General features: G+C 33.0%; 1 long non-coding RNA gene across 1 annotated transcript; it reads left to right on the top strand.

Annotated features, from left to right (window-relative positions):
* Positions 1-6,773: 6,773 nt before the first annotated feature.
* On the top strand, positions 6,774-16,585 carry LOC143080704 (uncharacterized). The gene is made up of 2 exons (XR_012979772.1): positions 6,774-7,205; positions 13,749-16,585. It is a non-coding gene; the product is annotated as an uncharacterized LOC143080704 (long non-coding RNA).
* Positions 16,586-22,253: the final 5,668 nt, after the last annotated feature.

The raw sequence follows: 22,253 nt of genomic DNA, 5'->3' as shown, positions 1-22,253 counted from the left end.
GAGAGAGAGAGAGAGAGAGAGAGAGAGAGAGAGCAATTGAATTTCAACATTAATCTCCGATAAGACAAACCACTGAGTCAGGTTCACAATTTACACCCCTCGTATAAATGAATGAGTATTGAAATTATTGCAAGTATAATATTGAATATTGAAAGCTTTACATCATGCGCCAGTAAAATTACCTACAGAAGAATGTATTCAAGTTTGAAGGTCTAGAATATAAATAAAAATATGTTAAAAGCAAACTTTGGTTAATGACGGAATTGTGGAAAACTGCCTTGAATCTTGGAGTGACAATTTGGAAAATGTTCAAATTTAAAAGAGAGCTTAGAACATTAATCACCAATCACAACATTTCATATAAAAAGAAGATATGGTTTGATTGCCAATGAGACAACTCTCCACAAGAGACAAAATTACACAGAAATTAACGACTATTGGTCACCATACGGCCTTCAAAAATGAACAAACCCCATATAATTTGAAGTTAATTTACCAAAGCCTACGAAACATTATAAATTTCGTGCGTCCGAAGCCATTTTCTAAATTCATCTTCATAAGGAACAATCGAAGTCGAATATTTCAATGCCAAGGATGTATAAGAACCGAGGAAATTAAGGAACTATAGGATAAATAAAATACCCGAATAAAATAATCAAAATTGGTCAACTTTGCCCCAAACTTTAGAATAACTTATCAAAATTTCAAAATATTTGATCAATGCCAACCCAAACTACAATGTGAATTTAAGTAAATCGATCCAAGCAAGCTCGAGTAAGTTTGCGGCACAAGAAATAAGAAAGTCTTTGTGTGATAATTTCGTAAGTGTTCGGACCGTTTCTGGTACGGGAAAAATCAAATATTTGATCTTGTCGATGTCTGTATGTATGTACATGTATTACAGTTAATTGTTCTAATATAACAACAATGTTATTTCTTTCCGATTTTGATGATTTAGTATTTCTTTCATATTATTAGCCAGGGAGTAGAACCATATCAATGCCAATGGAATTTACAAATGGCGTGCATGACCTCATGGAACTATACCTATGTCGTTGTTCTAAATAAATCTTTGTAATCTATTATTAGTGCACGCGATCTTTGCTTTGTTTCCCTGTCAGATTATTGACATTAGATATGAGTTTATATTCAAGTGCAAAAAAGAAGAAAAAACCAGATAGGGAATGGAAATATCACACTTGTCGTTAGCGAGACGAGATTGTTTCAATATATGTATGTAGGAGTTGACAGGGAGTATTGTTCTTCAATCCGTTCCTTATTTCTATGCTCGAAAAATATATCTCACTATCAAAAAAAGTAAAAAATTAAGATTTATAAAAATAAAATGTGGTATGATTGCCAGTGAGACAGCTAAGCGACTATTGGTCAACAATGAGCAAAACTAACCTTGTTTTTTTCTATGCAATGTTCATAAAACTTACTTACTTAAATACACATTTATTTTCTCAAGACAGAAAAAAGTGCAAGGTCACAATAATGAGGAATATCATACCCGTCAATCCTTTGACCACAGAACAACAATTCGCCCATAGAAGGAATTATAAATATCAATATATATTCTAGATTATTATTGATGAAACATTTTTGCTAAAACATGTTACATTTGGTCAAATGGACAGTCGACATATGGGCATAATTTCACATCTACATTTGGGCTAATCCTAATAAAAAATAAGATTTGGTATGATTTCCAATTAATTAAACAATACTCTCGGGTGCAACATGTGGAGCAAGATCTGCTAACCCTTCCTGTGCAACTGATATCACTCATAATGTATGGTGGGTTCGTGTAGCCCAGACTATATTTTTCTATGTGTTTTGTGAACAGTCTGTTGGTCTTCTTTATTTTTTGGCCATGGCGTTTTCAGTTTGTTTTATAGACTTATGAGTTTGAATGTCCCTCTGGTATTTTTTTCTTCTCTACCATTTTTAGCTCACCTGGCCCGAAGGGCCAAGTGAGCTTTTCCCATCACTTTGCGTCCGGCGTCCGTCGTCGTCCGTCGTCTGTCGTCCGTCGTCCGTCGTCCGTCGTCCGTCGTCGTTAACTTTTACAAAAATCTTCTCCTCTGAAACTACTGGGCCAAATTGAACCAAACTTGGCCACAATCATCATTGGGGTATCTAGTTTAAAAAATGTGTGGCGTGACCCGGTCAACCAACCAAGATGGCCGCCACGGCTAAAAATAGAACATAGGGGTAAAATGCAGTTTTTGGCTTATAACTCAAAAACCAAAGCATTTAGAGGAAATCTGACAAGGGGTAAATATGTTTATCAGGTCAAGATCTATCTGCCCTGAAATTTTCAGATGAATCGGTCAACCCGTTGTTGGGTTGCTGCCCCTGAATTGGTCATTTTGAGGAAATTTTGCTGTTTTTGGTTATTATCTTGAATATTATTATAGATAGAGATAAACTGTAAACAGCAATAATGTTCGGCAAAGTTAGATTTACAAATAAGTCAACATGACCGAAATGGTCAGTTGACCCCTTTAGGAGTTATTGCCCTTTATAGTCAATTTTTAACCATTTTTCATAAATCTTAGTTATCTTTTACAAAAATCTTCTCCTCTGAAACTACTGGGCCAAATTGAACCAAACTTGGCCACAATCATCATTGGGGTATCTAGTTTAAAAAATGTGTGGCGTGACCCGGTCAACCAACCAAGATGGCCGCCACGGCTAAAAATAGAACATAGGGGTAAAATGCAGTTTTTGGCTTATAACTCAAAAACCAAAGCATTTAGAGGAAATCTGACAAGGGGTAAATATGTTTATCAGGTCAAGATCTATCTGCCCTGAAATTTTCAGATGAATCGGTCAACCCGTTGTTGGGTTGCTGCCCCTGAATTGGTCATTTTGAGGAAATTTTGCTGTTTTTGGTTATTATCTTGAATATTATTATAGATAGAGATAAACTGTAAACAGCAATAATGTTCGGCAAAGTTAGATTTACAAATAAGTCAACATGACCGAAATGGTCAGTTGACCCCTTTAGGAGTTATTGCCCTTTATAGTCAATTTTTAACCATTTTTCATAAATCTAAGTAATCTTTTACAAAAATCTTCTCCTCTGAAACTACTGGGCCAAATTAATCCAAACTTGGCCACAATTATCTTTGGGGTATCTAGTTTAAAAAATGTGTGGCGTGACCCGGTCAACCAACCAAGATGGCCGCCACGGCTAAAAATAGAACATAGGGGTAAAATGCAGTTTTTGGCTTATAACTCAAAAACCAAAGCATTTAGAGGAAATCTGATGGGGGTAAAAATGTTAATGAGGTCAAGATCTATCTGCCCTTAAATTTTCAGATGAATCGGTCAACCTGTTGTTGGGTTGCTGCCCCTGAATTGGTAATTTTGAGGAAATTTTGCCGTTTTTGGTTATTATCTTGAATATTATTATAGATAGAGATAAACTGTAAACAGCAATAATGTTCAGCAAAGTTAGATTTACAAATAAGTCAATATGACCGAAATGGTCAGTTGACCCCTTAAGGAGTTATTGCCCTTTATAGTCAATTTTTAACCATTTTTCATAAATCTAAGTAATCTTTTACAAAAATCTTCTCCTCTGAAACTAATGGGCCAAATTAATCCAAAGTTGGCCACAATCATCTTTGGGGTATCTAGTTTAAAAATGTGTGGCGTGACCCGGTCAACCAACCAAGATGGCCGCCATGGCTAAAAATAGAACATAGGGGTAAAATGCAGTTTTTGGCTTATAACTCAAAAACCAAAACATTTAGAGGAAATCTGACATGGAGTAAAAATGTTTATCAGGTCAAGATCTATCTGCCCTGAAATTTTCAGATGAATCGGTCAACCTGTTGTTGGGTTGCTGCCCCTGAATTGGTAATTTTGAGGAAATTTTGCTGTTTTTGGTTATTATCTTGAATATTATTATAGATAGAGATAAACTGTAAACAGCAATAATGTTCATCAAAGTAAGATTTACAAATAAGTCAACATGACCGAAATGGTCAGTTGACCCCTTTAGGAGTTATTGCCCTTTATAGTCAATTTTTAACCATTTTTCGTAAATCTTAGTTATCTTTTACAAAAATCTTCTCCTCTGAAACTACTGGGCCAAATTAATTCAAACTTGGCCACAATCATCTTTGAGGTACTTTGTTTGAAAAATGTGTCCGATGACCTGGCCATCCAACCAAGATGGCCACCACGGCTAAAAATAGAACAGGGTTAAAATGTAGTTTTTGGCTTATAACTCTGAAACCAAATCATTTAGAGGAAATCTGACAAGGAGTTAAATTGTTAATCAAGTCAATATATATCTGCCCTGAAATATTCGAATGAATTGGACAACCGGTTGTTGGGTTGCTGCCCTCCAATTGGTAATTTTTAAAGAAATTTTGCTGTTTTTGGTTATTATCTTGAATACTATTATAGATAGCGATAAACTGTAAACAGCGATAATGTTCATCAAAGTAAGATCTACAAATAAGTCCACATGACCTTAATGGTCAATTGACCCCTTAAGGAGTTATTGCCCTTTATAGTCAATTTTTAACAATTTTCATTAATTTGGTAAATTTATGTAAATTTTTACCAAATATTTTTCTCTGTTACTAATGGGCAAAGTTCATTATAGATATAATTGTAAGAAGCAAGAATGTTCAGTAAAGTAAGAACTTCAAACACATCACCATCACCAAAATACAATTTTGTCATGAATCCATTTGTGTCCTTTGTTTAATATGCACATAGACCAAGGTGAGCGACACAGGCTCTTTAGAGCCTCTAGTTACTATAGACCAAAAGTAATATAGAAGTTTTAAAACAACTACAGGTAACAGTACACAGCCTTCAACAAAGAGCAAACACAATATCGCATAGCCAGCGATAAAAGAACCCGAAATATAAAACATTATAAACGAAAAGAAATTTAACGACCTGATTTATGTAATAAAAACAATGAACAAAAATCCTATATGACATGCAGCAGTATTTGTACAAGTTACAACAAGAGCAATAATGCATATAATGTATATACGTTGTAAGATCACAAAGTGTCTATCGTATAAACGATAGTTTGAGAAAAAAAATATGACCATTCTAGTTTCCTACGACAGGGTGGAAAATAAAAAAAAACAAACTTCTGTATGTTTAATATAAGGCTAATCTAGCTTTTTAGTGTATATGACGTTTCGGTGACTTTTTAGCTCTTTTTTGTTGTAAAATTTAGACAGTACTGTATTTTATTATCTATGTGAGGATACATTTTAAACTCATTAGTTTAATTTTACTACTTTTTGCTATGGTTATGATTAAAATGAGATAAGATATTGACATGTTTAGAATTTCCTTATTGTTTGACGGAATAGAAAATCCTAGTTTGTCGTAATTAGAATTTTCGATTATACATACAATGTGGTTGTTTTGTTGGTGTGTTTCGTTTTTGTTAACTCTATAGTCCGTCGGAGGTGAATATCAGTATTTTACAATCCAAACAATTTAGGCCCGGTTTAGATGACAGAAGGTCCATACTGGAAAGTTGTTATAAATCAATATACAAGACTGGATACATGAACGTTCACAAACTTTATTTTTCCATCCAACATATATACATTCACAGTTCATAAAGCATATTTACAAAACAGTAATCATGGCAACATACATTTACCCACCGCTGCACGTAGATTGAGAGAGGGGCGAACCGGTGCGTCACATGGTTCTCTCTATTTTTTTCTCTCTTCGTTTCTAAAAGTTACCTTTTTAAAACATGATCATAGAAACGTTTTGACCAATGAAAATAGTAAAAGGTACTTATAAACAAATAGTTTCCAAACAATGAAACATTTTAAAAGCAGATATAATTAAGACTTAGTGTTAATTGACATTATTCACTCTATATAAAGTTTGGCCGGTGTTGACAAATAAATTACATTGATGACCATTGTTGTCAAAAAGTTTTCTCACGACCTAATCTTAATCTTAATCCATAAATATTTCCTACTAATGCTAGTTCAAACACTTGTTTTCCGACTAAAATGCACTTCTAGAGAAATAAAAATATTGAAATTTAATTACACATAAAAAATAATGACTGTTGATACCAAACACGACACAAAAAGATGAAAATGCTAAAATTCACAATTTCACGCATTTTTACAACATGACAATATAAATAAACTTTAAGTTTAAAACACTGAACTTGACATACATGTAGTATCTAAAACTATTTCTAAGACTTTAAATTTTCGTGGTATATATTAAATGAGTCAAGCGTCAGAACGTCGTTTTCTACAAAGTTCGACGCATTGTTTCCATGCATTTCTTTTGAAAGGAAATTAAAAAAATCATCGTCTTTGGCCGTTCGTCCGTTAAAGTCTCCAATAAAAGCTACGAATTTGTAATTTTGTGAAAAACTCACAAAATTGCATACTTGCCCCCTTTGCAAGCGGGACACGTGAATGTCAAATAATTGTGCCGTGAAAACGGGAAATAAACTAAAGTCTAGCAGGACACGGGAAAACACAAAAAAAAATGAAAATTGCTTACTTACATACATGTAGTGTTACAAGCGGGATCCGGGATCAGAACCCACAAAAAGACCCCCTCTATGCTTGCAGACATTTATGTATTCGCCTGAATTAATCAAAACCTTTAAAACATGCATAAACCACCTAAAATTATGCGCCCACTGTTTGGTAACCACTGAGTTGGTAACCTGATGTAAAATGCTTTCTATAAATATCGACAAAATGATTAATGGGGCATGTAATTGCTACTGTTGTTTCACTATCATTTATCTTTACACTATTATTGTTTATCAATACATATATTTTCGATAACTGTAAATAGCACACATACACACACAGACATAAATATGTATATACATGTACCGCATTATTTACACCAAAGATGGAAAAGTACCAACATACAACAACCTTGTTTACATAGAAAGTCGGTCAAGTGTGAAATGTTAAACCCTAAGGTAAATGTCCTGTCTAGTGGTAGTATCTACAGATCATGGCGACCCACAGTGTATGTTTAGTGACGTAACTCAAATAGTGTGCTTTTATATCGGTTTTAATACATTTGTATCATTTTCAATATCATTTGGCATTACTGTCGCCTAGGACACTGGACTGACAACTGTCTGTTGAAGGATATTATGCGCAAGATTCAACTGCACTGAACTGGTTAAAAATAGGTCAAGGAAGGTATTTATAGTTAATTTTTTACTATTGACATTACACGGTATACATATCTATATCGTTCAACACGTTCTTTTGGCTTAGATTTTCATGATTTAAAACGGTAAGTCATATGTTTTAATTCACAACATGGTTAAAAGTTCTAAAGTGCAATTTAAAATTAGATAAATTGATTATAAATGAAATTATAGATTTTATATACAAAATGAAAGTGGGATTGGTAAACATGTAAACCATAACGCATTTTTATGGATTTATGTCTAGTGAGTAGTACAAGAGACTTTAGATGCAAAATATACTTACGTTTTATTAAGATTGTGTCATTTTATTAAAATTGTGTTTTCGGATGTATTTTTCCAATGAAATGATGAATATTTTTTTCGTTTTTTGATGGGGATGACACGCTTTTTCCAATGTGGGTATAGAGGATAAAAATGTGGGGGTATGGATGTAGAGGATAAAAATGTTGGGTATGGATGTAGAGGATAAAAATGTTAGGGTATATGGATGTAGGTAATAAAAGGAGCATACCATAGAACCCCTTCTTCATTCATTCATTCATTCATTCATTCTTTCTTTTTCTTTTATTCGATTATCTTATAATTCAAATATTGTTATTTTTCTTTGTCTTTTTTATATTAAGATACATGTAGATGGAACTAGGTCAAATAAAGTAATACAAGGTCAAAAAATTGCCACGACATTATCAAGCAATCTGCATAATTTAAATCCGCTGACAGAAAAGTTAACAGACTGTGAAAAACTAAGAATGAATACATTTTGTACATGGTGTGACATGATGTACATGCTATATCTGTACTCCTATTCGTCATTAAACACAATATTACCTGAAGTACAAGATTCCTTTTCCACTTTAATAGATAACTGACAACTTAAAAAGCATAAATTTACACAAGGGAAATATTATTTTTTTTATATATCAAAACAAGTATGGTAACGGCTGTTTAAAGTGGCAACCGAATTTTGTGAAAATGTCAAGGTATTTCTGTACTTGTGTTCAGTCATCTTGTTGAACATTGTGCTGACAGATATGATTTTTTTTTATTGTTTCACGTTTTGAAGATCTTTAAGAGGCACCCCATTTGATATTCTTGGGGATGAGTAGGAGAAATTTTTACATAAGCACACATTTGTTTCCTGCATTTTGTGTTGCAGCATGATCAATTTCACCCGGTCTTGAGCAAAGCTGTTTGTGTTCAAATTTTACCTGACAAAGTTTCATTTCACCACCATAGATTATAAGCTAAGATATAAATTCATATTTAAATGAAACACAATCTCTTTCAATTTTAAAATAACCCATGTTATTTTTACCCCTAAAATTAATGTCTTGAAGAGAGAAAGAGCAAGAAAGATGTTTTGATCTCTAGACAGTACGCAACAGACCCTATCACAAAAGTTAAATCTCTTTTATTTTAATTTTTGAATTTCTCGAAGGAAAACTCTGTTGTATGTTTACTCTATCACTAATAATGAGTAATTTGCTGCAAGTACTTCATTTTAAAAATCGAAAAAAGCAAGAATAAGTTGCAAAAAACATCGAACTATTTATCGACGAAAAGCAAGAGGAGGTATTTATAAGGAGGCAATAAAAACACCAACAATAATTTAGCATTGATACTCATACATGTACATAAAAATATGTTAAAAGCACCATTAACTTGGAATGTTGCGTCATCATTCGCCATCTGTTTGTGAAGCGTTTACAATATGAATGTTGATTGTTCAAACACTGAGACTTTTAAATAATGGATATCGTTTTTGTACCACGTTTAATTAGGCAATTGAAATCTGTTCGTCTGTTTATCAGGCTTTCGAATGTGTATTTTAAATATTTTAATTATTTTACAGATGGTTTTGAAAGTCAATATTCATAATGCATAATTTCAACGAAGTACGATTTAAGTCTTCAATTTATTTGCTATTTGTTCATGTTTGTATCTTAAAAAAATAAACAAATGAAGGAGTCAAAATTAAAAACTTTAAACTTAATGTAAATTATCTTTTTAGAAACCACATAACAATTAAAAACAGTTAACACGTACGCGGATGTATCCAAATCTTTGTTATATACACAATTGTCAAATACATATACACTACTTATAAATAATACTTTTACAACAATCAAGTGACTTTCCAATGAGATTAGACTAAGCTCAAGTCTGATCATTACATAAAGCTAAGAATAATCCACTTGATAAGAAGAACTAAAGATCTGTGATTATTTTGTCTAGCAATAAGTATAGATAAGATAAGATAAGATATATTTTATTTCCAATAGTGGACCCATGAAATACAGGCATAATCAGTACATTGATTTTTTTATCACACAATTGCAATAGGCAATATAGAAATAGTATAAGAAGGAGTTGTCTGAACAGTTAACTGTATGTTTTTTTTACACATATATATGCACTAAAATAAACAATCAACATATGGTTTGTTTTCAAAATCAGTTAAACTTATACTTAAAGATAAGTAGAATCTGATTCAAATAAAAATAAACAACGTTCAAAGAACGACATGTTTAGGGGACGACAGTTACAGTATATATTCTGGGTGGCAGGGGAAGTGGAAGGCAGGATGCTTTATTTTCAGATTAATCATATATTATTGGTATGCTATAGACATGCTTATAAAGTTTCATATTCAATTCAATGCATGAGTAAGACCGGAACAAATACAGATACAATTCCAATTATGATCAATAAGATCACATCTGACACCAATTGATAAATCAATGGGTCAGTAACTGGTAAAATCAACAAAAGTCTACCTTTTACTCATCCATCGATTCATCATATGGCGTTAGATATGACTGGACATGTCCACACAGCAAAATGCGGAAGTTTAAACAACCAACAAACTCAAATTTTCGGAAAACAGCGTCAGCTATATTATCGATGTGAAAAGATAGACATACATGTAACACTTCTTAAATCTTTTGGTATATTTGGTATCAACAGAATCATACGACAAAGATTGGAATATTTTGACAAGTATGTTAGCGCCCCCCGAAAGAAGTTATTATACGTGAACAAAAACAGATGACAAGTTATAAAACTGAAACTTTTAAGAATACTTAATGAAACTGAACGGACTCGTTGTTTATGAAGTTAAAACATATGGGAGGCCAAAACGTCCAACACGAAAACAATTTTGTGACAATCTAAAACAGCTAGCCACATATACTTCAACACCATGAACACAGTCAAAAGAAACATTTATATCAGTGCACACTTTTATAATCGTCGACATGTTCGTAAAGGAAAGCAGGGCCGTAACTACATTGAGGCAAATGAGGCAAATGCCTCATGTTTTAAATTTCAAAAAAAAAAAAAAAAAAAACTAAAACAAAAGATTGTCTCCATATCAAATTGTTTTCACTGAATGTGTCTTGCCAGAAGCAAGTTCTCTTCACTCTCTGATGTCGCTTCTGCATATTTTTCGTAATCCATGTTTCTATTTTACTTTTGGTTTTCAGAGTTGATGGTCTATTGTTTGCACTTCTGTGTCCCGGGTTTGTCTTTTGATCATTAATTGTCCTACTTAATGACTAGTCTTAGTGTTGATTTTTATTTGTAAACGTGTCACACTGTGTATTGTTGAATGTCCACCGATGTCCAGGCATTATGCGAGAAAATATTTTAAGAATATACGATGCTACTGGACACAGAAAAAAGTGGTCGTTTCTGCATGTAGAATTGAACTTGATATCAAAGAATACGAAACTGCCTTTCTTGTATATAAAACCATACCCAATTTTTCTTAGTATGGATTGCAAAATTAGGTATTTTCTGTAGGTGAGATTACACAGAAGTGATAGATATGTATTATAAATATAGAAAATTGAATATCTTAATCAACAACAAAATAAAAAAAAAATAACTGTATCATATATCCAAGCGCCTGTGGATAAAACTAGATAGCTGACATGGATTAAATTAAAATAAGACCACCAATTTCCCGGTATCTAATCATTTGTTGAAAAAAACCATCAATGTATTGCCATATGACCTTTACATTCGAGGGTTAAATTTGCATTAAGTCGTGTTCAGACCCTTTAACAGAAAATAAAGGAATATGAAGTACACATGCACGGGAGCTAATCGGACACAATGTCAATGTATAGAAAAAAAATACAAATGATCTATGATCAAAGTTTGTATTCCTGTTCATCATCTTGATAGTTGCTGGAGGGTCTTCAATAATGAGAGAATCATAAATAGCGTAAAACAAGGTCAATATGGTTCCTAGTGTCGACTTGAGCAGTACTAGTATTTAACGTATAGTACTGCACTAATGACTGTCACTATATTTAAATCAATTATCTAGTCATAAAAAATTTCAAGTCAGCACAATACAAGCAAGAACAGACAGACAGATCCGGTATTAATGATTATGAGAATTGCGATTTTTGTTTTATCCTACATATCGGTCTTTTAATGTTCTGAATTTCCCTAAAACTTTAATGAATCTATGTTTTTGCGTTGAGACCAGATTTATTATATCAGAATATTGTCGAAAAAATAGCTAAAAATGATTTGCGTTTCTATGTAAGAAAGAGTCCGGGAAACACTCAGAATGCACGATTTTGCGTTATTTTTCTCAGAGCTTCTGGGGGCCTTAAGCAGCCCCCAGACCCCTTGCCTCGGGGAATATATTTTGCCTCAATATTAAAAGGGCTTAGTTACGGCCCTGGAAAGTGCCCAGGCATTGGTCAACAATTCAGAACTTGAAACAAGATGGATAACTTTTGCCGGGCGGACAAATCCGTCCGATAAGTAGTGCACATTTTATACGAGGAGCCACAGGACACGACACATATTTCCTCTTGGGGATCAATTTGTTTTGATCAAGAAGAAAAACCTTGAACCATAACACTCGAAATTGTGGAACATTTAAGATTAACACTGGCACAGATATAACCATTAGTATCAACAACCACGTACAACTCCATATCGTCGCGACACCGATCAAGTGGGTGCTTGAGAGTCTAGGTGGGAAACACAGTATCGTTACAAACATAACTCCACACCACCTCTACATGTACCAGTGCATGATAAAGGAAGGTGAAAACGAACTGTTCAAGCTTGGCAATGAAATGATAATTGTACATGTACCGGGATCGTTAAACAGACCAATCATGACGTTTGATCATAAAGCATTGAAACGCAACGTGAAATAGTTCGAAAAACCGTAGACACATTACACTTTTTGTTATGTTAAAGTTTTCATATGCAAGACATTAAGACGTCGCCATATTTAGCTTTAATTATTACACATTACTGAACTTTGGAAATATATAGAACATAAATATTAAAGTTAAACAGAAAATGTTGTATATTAATCAAATTTTCACTCGCCGGCGTTTGAAGCTGAGTTGTACGACCAAATGTAACGTATCTTTTTATTTATTTTATTTACATTTTTATGCAATACCTCTCTCCTAAATTTTGGCCTTACTGGTCTTACAAGAGTTTGCCCGTGTTAAGTTTGATTCAGGATGAAACAGGTTTATATTTGTCTGATATTGTTTTCCGCCTCTATTTTCTCGCAAGGTGATAGTGTGTATATTATGTTATTATTAATTTCTTAATTTACCATCTACGAATCTCTGATTTTTTTTTCCTTTTTAGAGAACTTGTTTAGAACCTCATATATATAGTTACATCATTCTGTTATATGAAAAAAATAGCCGTATATAAAACATTAAAACGATTGCCAAAGGTCGGTGGCTCGCTCTGGTCAGTCCACAAATATCTATAGACTGCCATGATATTGCAAACGGTGCAGGAAGTGGCGTTTAATCTTAAAATAAATTAAACAAGATGTTAGAACTCTGCTGTTTGGTGCGTTTCAATTTTACTATAAAAATAAATTGCAAAAAAAAAGAACATGAACCTTTTCTGAGTGCGTTATGTTTTTTCTCTCATTTATGATTAACTTTTCCATATGAAACAAAATGTAAGTTGTTCTTTTCGTTAGCTATTTTCTTAATATTTGTTTTCCTTTTTTTTTAATGCGGTCATTCTTGTCATGAGGGCCATGCATTGTACCCGACATGTCTGCAGCTTGAGACGTGCAACTATAAATGTAAAATTGTTGAAACGCAAGTACAAATGTTAACTTTTATAATATTGCAAACAGTAAAATAACAAAAATACTGAACTCCGAGGCAAATTCAAAACGGAAAGTCCCTTATTAAATGACAAAATCAAAAGTTAAACATGAAACGAATGGATAACAACTGCATGTCATATTCCTGACTTGGTACAAACATTTTCTGAAATAGACAATGGTGGATTAAACCTGGTTTTATAGCTAGGTTAACCTCTCACTTGTATGACAGTCGCATCAAATTCTATTTTATTGACAACGATGTGTGAAGAAAACAAACAGACATAAAAGGTAAAAATGTCAACAATAGGGGCAGCACACAGCATTGTGTTAAAATCTTAATCATAATAAAAACAAACAATTTCTAATATCTGCATACATGTACATGGTATTTACTTTTTGTTTCAGGTTTTATAACGGGGAACTATATAGTTACAGCAAAGTGTGAGATTTGAAACACGACGAGAAGCAACGAAACTAGGATGCTCCATTAGTTTGTAAAACTCAAATATAGCTAAACAAATTATAGTACTGTAAGTTAATTCTTCCGTTCTTGAATTACTTAAATAAGCCTGTCGGAATAACAAAACCGAGAGATGTCAAAAAGATCGAAATTCGTTGTTACAAAGAGCATAGAAGCTGATGTTGAAATAACGCCTCAAGTATATCAACGCGAGAACAAGATATCCATGGTTATCAATAGTGCGAAAAATCAAGTGCTAAAGCTCAGAAAATCAGTAAGTGACTTAAAAGATCAAAATCTCAACGTCGTCAAACAAGTAAGAGATTTTAGAAGAAAATTAGATGAACACTTAAACCATTTACAAGAACAGCTCTTGAATGAAATAAGATATGAATACAATTTGTGCACGAATGAAATGTTAGAGCAAGAAACAGAAGTACAGTCACAAACAGACAGAATTCAACGACTAGCTAAAGACCAGTCCAAATTGAAATCAGAAAATACAGCAGAATTGGTAGCTGCAGCAGATACACTTGAAAAGACAATTTCTTCACAAAATGAAAAAGTATTGTTTATGCAGAAAAATAATGTTCGAGTTGAATATAATCCAACTCTGAAATCGATATTAGAAAACGCCCAAGACTTCGGTAGGTTCCTGGTTACCAAAGAACCAGTATGGAACAACAACCATGCACGTAAACCTTCTTATAAGGCGAAAGCTGATTTCGACGCTATTCGGTTGGAATTTGAAAAGAAAATAGAAATTCCTATTCCTAATAAGGGATACAGTTATATAATGGATTGTGTACTCCTAAAAAGCAAAGATATGGTGTTTGCTGACAGGATAAATAAACGTTTGGTTATCCATAAAAGTTCAGGGGCATTTAGTCATGAAATAAGACTTCCCAAACCGCCACATTACATTACAGCAGTGGACAATGAAAAGTTAGCTATTTCGTATGGGAAACCATTTAGTAATATTGACATTATAAATACAGTTACCCGTGAGACCGAGTCTACTATAACAGGGTGTGTTACCGACTGGAGTATGGGAGTATCCTACAGTAATGGCAAACTTTATATCGTGGACGATGGGTCTGCTATTCAAGAAGTAACACTTGATGGAAAAGTAACAAGCAGCATTCCGCTTAATGGAAATGTTACATCAAATCGCAAAGAAGACGTCGGTAAAAAAGGCAACACGCCTTGTGTTCATCATTTAACTGCCCACCAAAATAAAATATACTACGCGTCCACTTTAAATGACACACTGTATTGCTATGACAATACCGGAAAAGAGCTATGGTCATTCAGTGATAGCGAGATTATAGGTGAATGCACCTCGCCTCCGCTAGCAGTAGATAATAATGGGAATGTGATTTTAGTGAATTACGAGAGTGATTATAAGATAATGATAATATCTGCCGATGGCAAGAAAATCAAATATTTGCCACTGGGTAAAGATGATTTTATGCCAAATGGGATATCGTTTGATGAAACTAAACAAATGCTTTTAATATGTGATCATCGTTCACATGCAAAACTTTTCAATGTGAGACGAAGTACTTTTGAGGAAAAAGAATCATAATGTGGGGTATGAATTTCGGATCACTTAATATGGAATACTTCAACAAGTGAGAGAAACGATTAGTCAACTCAAAATCGTCAACTATAAACGTACAGCAATAAGAAACGTACAGCTAGAATTAAGGTTAATTTAAGAAAGAAAGAAAGATAATAATCATTAGCAATAGAACAAATGAAAAGACCATATGGTCCTTAAAATATAACTGTTAAGCAACACGAATCATGCATTTGCTTTTATGAATGATGTATAATATATAATAACCGAAAGGAATGCAGGAATCTCTATGCATGCCAAATTAAATCAATCGGCCTAATAGCCACTCTTTGTCAGTATGATTGATACACTTTATAGGGCTTGGTTCGACAATAGCAATGCAAATTAAACTAATAATTATTGACAGTGACATGCCAGGAAATAATGTGATAAATATATTTTTTATGCAATGAAATATGGTGTTTTCCCCAAAGTGGTAGAGATAATAAGTTTATATGTTATTCAAAATCATTTTGGTATGGATGTAAGACACATTTAAGGTCATCACGAAAGGGTAAACATTACAACAACGTATTAAGGTCAGGTCAGGTCAAGATAAAGTGTTCGACAAACGTCTGCAAAGGTCAATTACATTGTCGGTTAATTTATTTACATTTAAAGGTCAATGACCTTGTCGGGTCTTTAAACTCTACAGGTTGGTTTTTTATTTAAATCATATTTTTTCATACAAGGTATTTACAGGTAACGAGATATACGTCTTTTGATTGTGGCCTCGTGACTGCTGGTAAAAGTTTTTTTAAAGTATTTGTTGTTAGTCATGAAATGTCTAAACATCAGCGAGACACATTTATCATTATTTATTGATTTGATCATGTGGAGTAAATAATAAAGTTCTACATGTTTAAAAAGATCTATAAAAATATTTGAGGAATACATATGATATATATTATTTACGCTGTATTATTTGTAGTAGACATGTAATTTGGAGAATATTCATAATACACTAACTTACTCTACAACCCAAGTCAATAATCTACAAACCATGATAGTAAAAGTATAAAAGCTGGATCCAATAACGACACTAGAGTAAGCTTTCCTTAAATGAACGAAGCGCTTCGTAGTATGAAAATGGAGTCAGTTTTTTTGTATGCATTGTAAGAGGTAAAGTCCAGCTATTGTTTAATTAAATACTATGCCCAATTCATATATTTATTTATTCGAAATGCCTACCCATACTACATATATTTTATAAGAAAATCATCCCCCATTTATATATTTCACAGCTTTCAGACATACAGCTGACATCTTCATGATCTTAATAAATTAGAAAGATGTTTTAAACGACATGAATCATTTATGTTATTTTTACATAAAAAAAAACCACAGGTATATACATATAGTTTTAAAAGACAACTTGACAGGAGATGACCATTTATGACCGAGTAACATATATTTTACTCATATGATATATTATCGTCTTGAAATAGCAATCCATTGATATTATGGACTTTAGAATAAGCGACCTTTGTGTCGAAAGATATTCTAAGAATTATTTATCCATATGAATTTGTCAAAATTAACGGCCCGAGCTTAAATTTATCAAAATGAATATGAAACTGGCGCGACATTATATATCAAGGTAAACATGTAAAGGTAAATCGGGTATCGGTAATCGAATACCTCTTACTGTAATGGTGTCCGTATTAGATATCTTCTCCTGTCTTGAACATGTCCCAATTCCAGAAAAAAACAGTTTTTCACATCATTAGGGAAACAATAAGAGCCGATATTTATTACATTATAATTTCAAGATCGCATGAAAATCTTGGGAACCTAATAGCTTCACACGAAGCAATCATCTAATGTTTTATTTTTCTGGATTTTTTTTTTTTTTTTTATTTTTATTTTTCTGGATTTACCTTTATCTATATCGCTCAAACTTGGAAAATATCTAGAAGGAGGTTCAATTTCCACAGATCACCTGTAGACGTTTCAACATAACGCTGGATCAGACCATGGAAGTAATATTTAAATTCAATATTACTTCCATGATCAGACATAGGAACATAAAAGCAATGCATTGCTGTCATACATGGACACATAACAGAGCTATCTTAACACAACACATGTACTAAAATGTGTTTTTGCATTCATTAGATATACACACTGACCAATAAAGCAATATAATTGATTGTTTATGGTCGACATTCAAGGTCAACCATGATATCTATACATAATTTATAAGGAACAAGAACAAATCAAATTCCGGGAGCATTATTGTGGCTAGTTTCAAAAATTTGACTTCCAGCGTGAATAAGTTGTGTTTGGATCATTTCTAAATGCAGGGGATTTATAAACAACATAACCGTAAAAAAAATAGGTTTTACAATACTGTTTAGTTTATAACAAGAAATTTACAAGTATAGGTAAATTTCCAAACCAAATCCTTTATGTTATAAACGAATTTAGAAAAACAAAAGATGTAATTTATAGTATCTTGAACGTCACTAGAAGCACGGATATAGCCAACGAGTTCAGGAATATGAACACCGAAACCGAGAAGGAAAGTTTCATTACAGTCCAAAAAAAAGGAAATCGAACGATAGGGAACGAAAAATCGTCTCTTTTTCTTATCCGTGCCAAAAAAAAATCCGAGATTTCAAAACCTAAACATGAAATGTTTCTTTGAATATCATATTTGAATTGGAGTGTGACCATGTCAAAGAGAGCAGTTGCGGAAACATGGAAGTAAACATATATAGATATACGAAGACGTGGTATGAGTGCTAATAAATGAGACAACATTCCGTCATACCTATTTATTATTTGTTTATTATTTGCTTACATCAACTTTATTTGAACGTTGCTATATGGTTGTCTCATTGGCAATTATACCACATCTTATATTTATACTATTTAAATATATTAACGACCATTATGATAAAAAGATAATTTAACAAAAACAAAACAAAAGCAAACATTAATTAACAACAAAAAACAAAAAGACTGCTTTTATTTTATACTTGTCGATGCCACCCTCTTTCTCAGGTCTAGTAGGATAAATGAAAACACTTTACAACTCGTACAAAAGTACAATAAAAACATGCACTCAGCAATGTAGAATTTGTTCCTCTACTCCAACTGGAAACGGGTGGGATTGTCCAACTTAATTGTTCTATAGATTAGATCAGAGAAAATTTTTGTTGAGTAGCCACGTCGAGTATACACATTTGTATTGAAACGCACAATCCCAAGAAGTTTGATTAACAACCCGAATGATATTGTTTTCTAGTTCTGTTCTATAAGAGACCATGGCCCATATAAACGAATCTAACTGTTGTACGGTGGTCTCCGTCGATTCGTGTCTGTCATATCTATTTGTGGTAAATAGTTTTGTTATAAATTACTATAGGCAGTTTCACATTTTCCATTTCGGGGCCTTTTATAACAAACTGTACGATATATTTTTTTTCTCATTGTTAAAGGCCGAATGATGGGCTGTACGAGCTTGCTGCTACTTTATTTCAACACTTGCGGATAGTTGTTCCATAACGCATCTACGCATATTATCAACAGGTCAATTGGAAATTCTTTTTTTTCTACTTTAAATAAAATACGTTTCTAGCTCACTTGGCTATAATAGGCCAAATCAGCTTTTTCCTCAACTGGTAAACGTCATCGTCGTCGTCTTCGCCCGTCGTTCTAGTTTAAAAATGTGTCCGATGACCAAATAATATGGCGACAAATAGAATATAGGGGTAGAATGCAAGTTCAAACGTCATAAATAGACAAAATATGAGCGGACTGTTGTTTTGAATGATGAGCTCTTCTAATTGTCCATACACGTCAAAATTGTCAGATGACTTATACATTGTAGAAGATTTTTTTTATCATTTTCTGCCGATTATTTGGAAATATTATAATAGATACAGAGAATCATTTAAAAGCAAAATGATAAATGTCAAATTATGCTGATATACGTAGTGGGCTTTCACTCTTTATAGGAATTTTTGTTTGCCCTTTATTGTGTTTTGAGCAAAAACAAATGAAGAAAGTGAGACACTATCAGCAATTCAAGATTTACAAAACAGAGATTTTGACGTCTACAATGTTGGAGAGAATCCAGTAGCGAATCCAGAAATTTTCTTAAGTGGGGATCACTGACTGCCTAAGAGGGGACCCGCTCTGGTCATGCTTCAGTGATTCCCTATATAATCAACAATTTTTTTTTCCAGAAAAAAGGGGGGGGCGGGTCCCTGGGACCCCTCTAAATCCGCCTCTTGCATCCTTGCTGAATATGCACCTTGACCAAGGTTAGCGACACATACTCTTTATAGTCTCTAGTTCATCACTGCTGCTATTTTTTTCAATTTAATCCACACCAATCAAGTCAAAATGTACCGATCTTCAGACGTTCATCAAGGTTCAACTGGTGTCTAACCGTTCATACAGCTTGATGAATATATCATATTGATTGATATCGATTTTGGTCGAGCCTGCGACTTTTGTCGCAGAAAGCTCGACATAGGGATAGTGATCCGTTGGCTACGGTGGCGTTATTTAACTTCTTAAAAGCTTTATATTTTAGAGATTGAAGACCTGGATGCTTCACACTTTGTATATAGATGCCTCATATAACGAAGTTTCCGTCAGTCACATGTCCAATGTCCTTGACCTCATTTTCATGGTTCCGTGATAAATTGACTTGAAAGTTAATATTTTTTGTAATATTAAATTCTCTCTTATTATAAGTAATGCGATAACTATATTTGGTATGTGCGTTCCTTGCAAGGTCCTCATGCCCGTTTTATTTGACCTCGACCTCATTTCATGGATCAGTTAACAATGTTATTAATAAGTTTTGGTGGTCAAGTCCATATCTCAGATACTTACTATAAGCAATAGGTCTAGTATATTTGGTGTATGGAAGGACTGTGAGTTGTACACACTAGTAACCCGAATTCAGCTTGAACGGACAAAAACGTGTTAACGCTATTTAAATGAGATTAATTGTTATTTGATAAAGATTGACAAAAATTAAAAAATATTTTTACTTCATTTCAATTCATTTCAATTCATTTTAACGCCAGTCAAATAGATTTCTTTGCGGTGAATCAATTGAAATCAAGTTGCTGGTAATGTACGTCCAACTATTAGGCCACGCCCCCGTTAAACTATTTCAAACAGGCATCAATTCGTTTTAAACATCGTTGAGACCCGAGCTTTGTACAGGTAAATCACTCAAGCAAGACAAACTTTATTTATTTATCGGTTTTTTTTTTCATCCAATTTTATCGAATTCAGTTAAATGTGTGTATTCTTAGTAAAGTCGCATGCTTCACAATTGTTAACAAATGAATGAACAATAGATGTGACATTTTTAAAAGAAATTTAAATAAAAACATTAAAATATTGATGCACGGTAAAAAATGTGATTCTGTTGAAAATAAAATAGTAAACTTGCAAACTTTCAATCCATTTGTTCTCATCGAGGTCCGCGTTCATGTTTCAATGCGATACGTAACATGAAAGTCCAATATGTTACAAATGTATAGACTCTACGATGTCCGAGTTCTGTCCGAAATAAATAATTGATAGCACTTATAAGACATAATGTTGGAATATTTGTCTTTTGTTGAAGTCGACACGTCTCCCTTTAGATGGCTTTCGGTTATTTCCGTAGTTCGGTTGCTGTCTCATTGGCGTATATCTTACATCTCCTTTTTTTTTCGTGCATCACTTATTTATCATGTGCACTGATGGCTGAAAAAAATCTGATCATATACCTCGATAGCACTGTCTGTCACGTTTCTTTTGCATCAAATAGAGCGGTTTGATTTGGAAGTGAATGGGTTTTACTAAACGTCTAGTGGCAAATATTTCACCCATAATACAGCCATTATGTCAGTGGCACATCGGACGAAAATTCAAACCACAGATTACAAATTGCGTTTTTTTTCTGAAGTTTATTAACGAATGATATGCTGCCTTATACTCTAATATCAGTTACCCATTCGTGAACGTAATGGACGTATGATGAATGAAGTTCCATGTTTTATCTTTTATATAAATTTAAAAGGTTCAACCGGGTTGAATTATTACATTTACAAAAAAACATCATTTTATTTTTAAAATAAATTCAACAACAATATAAGTATATTTCAAAAATTTAATTGACAGTTTATATTGACCATTATATACATATAAAGACCGATGTCGATAACTCCATTGATCTTTTTTATCGTTATATGTTTAGCACGAAATAAATACAGGAGTTAATCATATCATAGAAAAAATATCAAACAACGTTAGTTAAGACACGATGGATAAAATCTAATGGTTTATATTTCAGTTTCGAATCAGATTTTTTTAGGCACAAGTGTTACTACTCATTTTGATAAACAGTGAGACGCTTACTTGTAATTCGGAATTGACGAATAAACGTAGCGAAATTACCGTACTTATAGATTATACTTTTGTTTTCCATCTTAATTGATTGTCATTTTAGGGACCGTTATAGCTTGCTGTTCAATGAGGACCAAAGCTCCGTGTTGAGGCCGTACTTTTGACCTCTAATTAAATTATACCATGTGACTTGACGGAGAGTTGTTTCATTGGCACACATACCACATCTTTTTATTTATATTAAACGGGAGCAGTTTATTACATTTTCATTTAGATAAAAAAAATATATAAAAATTCAGTGAATCAAATGAATTTGTAGCATATTGTTACATTCAAAAGTATTTAATTTTGATTGATAGTATACATTATTTTTATTGCATTGGTCCACAAATAATGCCCAGTGTCAAATATTACACATCGATGACCACTTAGATTAGTTACTTTAATTAAACTCATTTCCTTG

Source organism: Mytilus galloprovincialis, chromosome 6 (genome assembly GCF_965363235.1).
Source record: "Mytilus galloprovincialis chromosome 6, xbMytGall1.hap1.1, whole genome shotgun sequence".
Classification (NCBI taxonomy): domain Eukaryota; kingdom Metazoa; phylum Mollusca; class Bivalvia; order Mytilida; family Mytilidae; genus Mytilus; species Mytilus galloprovincialis.
Note: the sequence above shows the minus strand (reverse complement) of the source record. Positions and strands in the feature narration are given on the sequence as shown.